We start from the raw sequence: 5,821 nt of genomic DNA on the forward strand, positions 1-5,821 counted from the left end.
AATAAAGCAAAACATATCAACTCAAGTATACCATTATCATAAAGTCTAATATAACACGAAAAAAAAAAATTTATCTCAAAATCAATGGGATGTTGAAGCATTCCAGAATTATTACTATATAAAGTGACACTGGTCAGATTTTAAAAAATTGGCCCCGCCACAAAGGGGCTAAGAGCTTGTACATGTGAACATTGTTTCAAAGGTGGCTTACCTGTCTCAGGCAGGTTTCACACCAGCGTTCGGCAGCCTTCTTCCTCCATTAAGCCCTGCCCACTGCTGCGCCTCTTCCTTCAGCTCCGCCTAAGTCTGCATGCGTCCCCCATCTAACATTGGGTACGCAGGCATGCCTCATTTTGAAGATGCGCTGAACTGCGTCGAACGCAACATGTTGCATTTTATTGCAGTCGGCGCAGCGTTAAAACAACGCATGCGGAGGCATCCGCTTGGCCTGTGTACCCAATATTAAAGATAGGGTATGCAGGACGCATGCAGACGTAGGCGGAACTGAATGAAGAGTTGTGGCAGTGAGCGGGGCTTAGGCTACTTTCACACTAGTCAGTCGGTACGGGCCGTCGCAAACCGTCGGCCCGACGTACTGTGCAGTTTTACAACGCATCCGTGGCCCATTGTGAGTTCCGGGGAGGAGGGGGCGGAGTTTCGGCCACGCATGCGCGGTCGAAAATGGCGGACTCGACGCACAAAAAAACATTACATGGAACTTTTTTTGTGCCGACGGTCCGCCAAAACACGACGCATCTGTCGCACGATGGATGCGACGTGTGGCAATCCGTCCCAATGTGTTGCTAATGAAAGTCTATGAAGAAAAAACGCATCATGCAGGCAACTTTGCAGGATGCGTTTTTTCTCCAAAACTACGCATTGAGACGTACAACAAGCGACGTTAGTGTGAAAGTAGCCTTAACGGAGGAAGAAGGCTGCCATCCGCAGCCCTGCCGAACGCTGGTGTGAAACCAGCCTACGGCTGTTATTATAGCACCTTCCATGTGTTACACAGATACATCATGGGCTTGTCCTGCCCTACGCATGAAATGAAAGGCGAAAATACAATGTGGAGACTTCATCAGAGCAATGTTTTATTTACATTCAGAACTGGTTTAAGAGGAACAAATGACCATTTCCCACAGAAATCTCAGACTTTTACTTATAGAAATACTGGATAAATATCATTTTACCATTAGATATAGAAACATTTCTAATTTTATAAAACTGCATTTTTTTGCATTGAATAACTGTATGCCTTTGCTTGTTTCATTTTATGTATTTCTACAGTATTTTAAAACTGTAATATGCTGTTGGTGCCTGGGGGCTGGACTGTCGGTTTGGTATGTGGCTCTGCCCCCCCCCCAGGCCTGCCTCCAATGTCTGAGGTTTCGGTGTCCCAGACCAGAGATCATAATAACGTCCTTGAATTGTGAAGGACACGGCAGCCGACCCTGAGAAACATCCAAGGTGGGAACGCCCCATCATGTCGAAGAGAGTCTGCTAGATCCAGGCCTAGCAGACCAGCGCCGGTGGGTTCATGGATGCCAGGAGGGGGTTGGCCTAAAGGAAGGTCTCGTCTTTTCCTGGCGGGTCGGAGAGTTGTCCCGTCGTTTTTTTGGACAGAACATTTCCAAAACAACCAAAATTGAACAGCAGATCTCTTGGGAGGCAGACTTTAGTCCTCTGTTGCAGAAGCGAAGTACTCTTAAACTGATAGGTGCAGAGTAGGACACACTAGAAAGTTGGCGTGCATGATTGCTCAGGGCACTGGCGGTGTGGACCGGCCACCAGAGAAGGCCTAGACCGAAGCCTGGATATTTTAAGAGCAGGGTCACAGGAGCCTCTGGAAAACATGGAGGCTGTATGAATAGGAAGGTTTCCCCAGGAGACGTCCATATTGCTCAGGGGCAAACTAGGACATACTTGTCCTGTCCTTTCCATTTTTTTTTTTTATTTTTTTTTAAAGTAGCCCCCTCACTGCCTGGTAGGATGTATGTGTCCTGAAGATCACACATCATTCTTCACAGACCGATGATGAAGATGGGCATGGAATAACCTGGACGCAGACCTTTCGGCGGCTGGCACATAACGGATTCGTCTTCCCTCCCTACTCTATCTGGCTCTGGGGGGGCCAGAGGGTAGGGGGATTTGTGGCATGGATCGTCCTCTGGGGAACCACAAACACTCTTGATGTGTCAGGGCCTTGCCTCATAGACCACAGATGATACGGTAGTGACAATTCTAGGTGGGAGATTAGAGTGACAATTCCACTGTCACCCTCAAAAGCCGTATCTGAAAAAAAAAAAAAAAAGAAAAAGGAAAATCGTTAATAAAAAAAACCCCCAAAACCTAAGTCAGAAACTGAGCTGGGTGATCCAGACCCATGTCTGCCTCCTACTGACATTAAGCTAAAAAGGATTAGCTTCGTGCCAGTTGGTGGTGTGGCCTACTCTACAGGGAAATACCTAAATTTTTTTTTTGCATAGCATAAGCAGCATACACTCATATTTTTTTTGGTGTACCCCAATGAAGCATTAGCCCCCCCCCACATCAACCAGATGGCCACACAGCATAACCTCGCTCCCCCAGTCAGAAACCTCCACCTCACATTAACCAGCGGGCCACACAGCATAACCTCGCTCCCCCAGTCAGAAACCTCCACCTCACATTAACCAGCGGACCCCACAGGATAAATCCAAAGCCCACCAGACATTCCCTCCCCTCAAGCGTAAATCCAAATATGACGCCCCCTGCCCCAACCATAAATCCCATCAGACACCCCCTCCAATCGAACGCCACCCCAGCTTAAACTCTCATCGGACGTCCAACCCCCACAAACCCCCATCGGACGTACAACCCCCACCGGACGCGGAACCCCCCACCCAGCAGAAACCCCCAGATGCAGACCCCCCACCCCGCACAAACCCCTATCAGACGTGGACCCCCCCACCCAGCACAAACCCCCATCGGACGTGGACCCCCCCACCCAGCACACACCCCCTTCGATGTCCACCCCCCACCCAGCTTAAACCCTCTTCAGCCCCCCCCAAACCCAACCCATAAGCAGGTCGCCCCCCAATAAAAGGGATCCCCCAGTAAGCAGCAGGTCACCCCCCAATAAAAGGGTTCCATCTGTAAGCAGCAGGTCGTCCCCAAATCCCACCACGGGATCCCCACATTCCACGACAAGCAGGTCGCCTCCCCACATTCAACGACAAGCAGGTCGCCTCCCCACATTCAACGACAAGCAGGTCGCCTCCCCACATTCAACGACAAGCAGGTCGCCTCCCCACATTCAACGACAAGCAGGTCGCCTCCCCACATTCCACGACAAGCAGGTCGCCTCCCCACATTCAACGACAAGCAGGTCGCCTCCCCACATTCAACGACAAGCAGGTCGCGTCCCCACATTCAACGACAAGCAGGTCGCCTCCCCACATTCAACGACAAGCAGGTCGCCTCCCCACATTCAACGACAAGCAGGTCGCCTCCCCACTAGCAGGTCGCCCTCAAATCTCACCACAGGGGTCCCCCAAATAGCCTGCAGCAGGTCACCCCTCACATGCAGGTCGCCTCCCCACATCCCACCACAAGCAGGTCACCCCCCACATCCCACCACAGGGGTCCCCCAATAGCTTGCAGCAGGTCTCCTCCCACATCCACCACAAGGGTCCCCCCCAATAGACAGCAGGTCACGCCCTCCCAAAACCCGACCACAAGCATGTCGCCCTCAAACCCCACCACCAGGGTCTCCCCAATAGCCAGCAGCAGGTCGCCCCCACTAAAAGGGGTCCACCCCGTAAGCAGCAAGTCACCTCCAAACCCCACCACAGGGGTCCCCCTCAATAGCCAGCAGGTCACCCCCAAACCCCACCACAGGGGCCCATCAATAGCCATCAGCAGGTCACCCCTCCACAAGCAGGTCACCCCCACTAAAAGGGGTCCTGCAACAAGCAGGTCGCCTCCCCAAACCCAACCATAAGCAGGTCACCCTCACTAAAATGGGTCCCCCGCACGCAGGTCGCCCCCAAATCACACCACAGGGGTCCCACCATAGGGGTCACCCCAATAGCCAGCAGCAGGTCTCCCACCCCAAACAAGTCACCCCATAAGCAGCAGGTCACCCCTAAATCCCACAACAGGGGTCCCCCCAATTGCCAGCAGCAGGTCCCCCCCACAAGCAGGTCACCCCCCACTAAAATGGGTCACCCCCAATAGCATGCAGCAGGTCGCCCCCCCACAAGCAGGTCAGGGGTCCCCCAATAGCCTGCAGCCCCCCTCACACAAGCAGGTCGCCTACCACAGAAGTCCACCACAACAGACAGCAGCAGTCCCCCCCCCACAAAATCCCACAATAGCCAGCAGCAGCAGGTCCCCCCAAAATCCCACCACAGGGGTCCCCCACAATAGCCAGCAGCAGCGGAGCCTCCCAAAATCCCACTGCAGGGGTCCCCCACAATAGCCAGCAGCAGCAGAGCCCACCAAAATCCCACAGCAGGGGTTCCCCACAATAGCCAGCAGCAGCAGAGACCCCCAAAATCCCACAGCAGGGATCCCCCACAATAGCCAGCAGCAGCGGAGCCTCCCAAAATCCCACCGCAGGGGTCCCCCACAATAGCCAGCAGCAGCGGAGCCCCCCAAAATCCCACCGCAGGGGTCCCCCACAATAGCCAGCAGCAGCGGAGCCCCCCAAAATCCTACCACAGGGGTCCCCCACAATAGCCAGCAGCAGCGGAGCCCCCCAAAATCCCACAGCAGGGGTCCCCCACAATAGCCAGCAGCAGCGGAGCCCCCCAAAATCCCACCGCAGTGGTCCCCCACAATAGCCAGCAGCAGCGGAGCCCCCCAAAATCCCACCACAGCGGTCCCCCACAATAGCCAGCAGCAGCGGAGCCCACCAAAATCCTACCACAGCGGTCCCCCACAATAGCCAGCAGCAGCGGAGCCCCCCAAAATCCCACCACGGGTCACTCCCCACACAGACAAGTAAGTCGACCACCACAGGGCCTCCCCCCAATAGCGAATAGCGAGCGGCAAGTAGCATTTTTCACCCTGAAACCACTGACCTCCATGGCGTCCACAAGCTGTCATGCTGCTGTCCTCTGCCGCCTTGGAGAACACGCCCCCTCCCGATAGGACACGCCCCCGGAAATGACGTCACACCTGGAAGGAGCCCATACACTCTAGCATTTACCATATCGGGTGGAGTGCGGCTCTGCAGGTGGAGGTATGTGGAGAGTCCCCAGTACTGAGCGCAGCCGGGGACATTAACCCCTTCTGCACGGAGGAGACTCTTTATAAGAACCATAACGTTGTTGTTCTGTTTCCTGTAATAGATACATACGAGCCAACTATGGAGGACAGGAAGTGAGGAGCGGAGTGTTCTCCTAGTACAGGGCCCCTTTCTTGGCCCCACACAGTGTAATGCCCCCATTATGCCCTGTAAGCAGGTTCTGCCCCACACCCAGCTGCCTCGGGCACTTTACCAGGAGCTGGTACCTCAGAGTCTTCCCCGCACCCCTTTCCTTTGTTGGCGCCAAATCTGTTCTGTTCATAGTACCGCCATACCCCCACACAGTATAATGTTCTCATAGTACCGCCATACCCCCACACACAGTATAATGTTCTCATAGTACCGCCATACCACCACACACAGTATAATGTTCTCATAGTACCGCCATACCCCCACACACAGTGTTATGTTCTCATAGTACCGCCATACCCCCACACACAGTGTTATGTTCTCATAGTACCGCCATACCCCCACACACAGTATAATGTTCTCATAGTACCGCCATACCCCCACACACAGTATAAT

General features: G+C 53.8%; 1 long non-coding RNA gene across 1 annotated transcript; it reads right to left on the minus strand.

Moving 5' to 3' along the window:
* Window positions 1-1,070: 1,070 nt before the first annotated feature.
* On the minus strand, window positions 1,071-5,230 carry LOC143766921 (uncharacterized). The gene is made up of 2 exons (XR_013213666.1): window positions 5,070-5,230; window positions 1,071-2,295 (listed from the first exon to the last, which is right to left on the minus strand). It is a non-coding gene; the product is annotated as an uncharacterized LOC143766921 (long non-coding RNA).
* Between the last annotated feature and the right edge of the window lie 591 nt (window positions 5,231-5,821).

The sequence above is a fragment of the Ranitomeya variabilis genome, chromosome 4, assembly GCF_051348905.1.
Source record: "Ranitomeya variabilis isolate aRanVar5 chromosome 4, aRanVar5.hap1, whole genome shotgun sequence".
Taxonomy (NCBI): Eukaryota; Metazoa; Chordata; class Amphibia; order Anura; family Dendrobatidae; genus Ranitomeya; species Ranitomeya variabilis.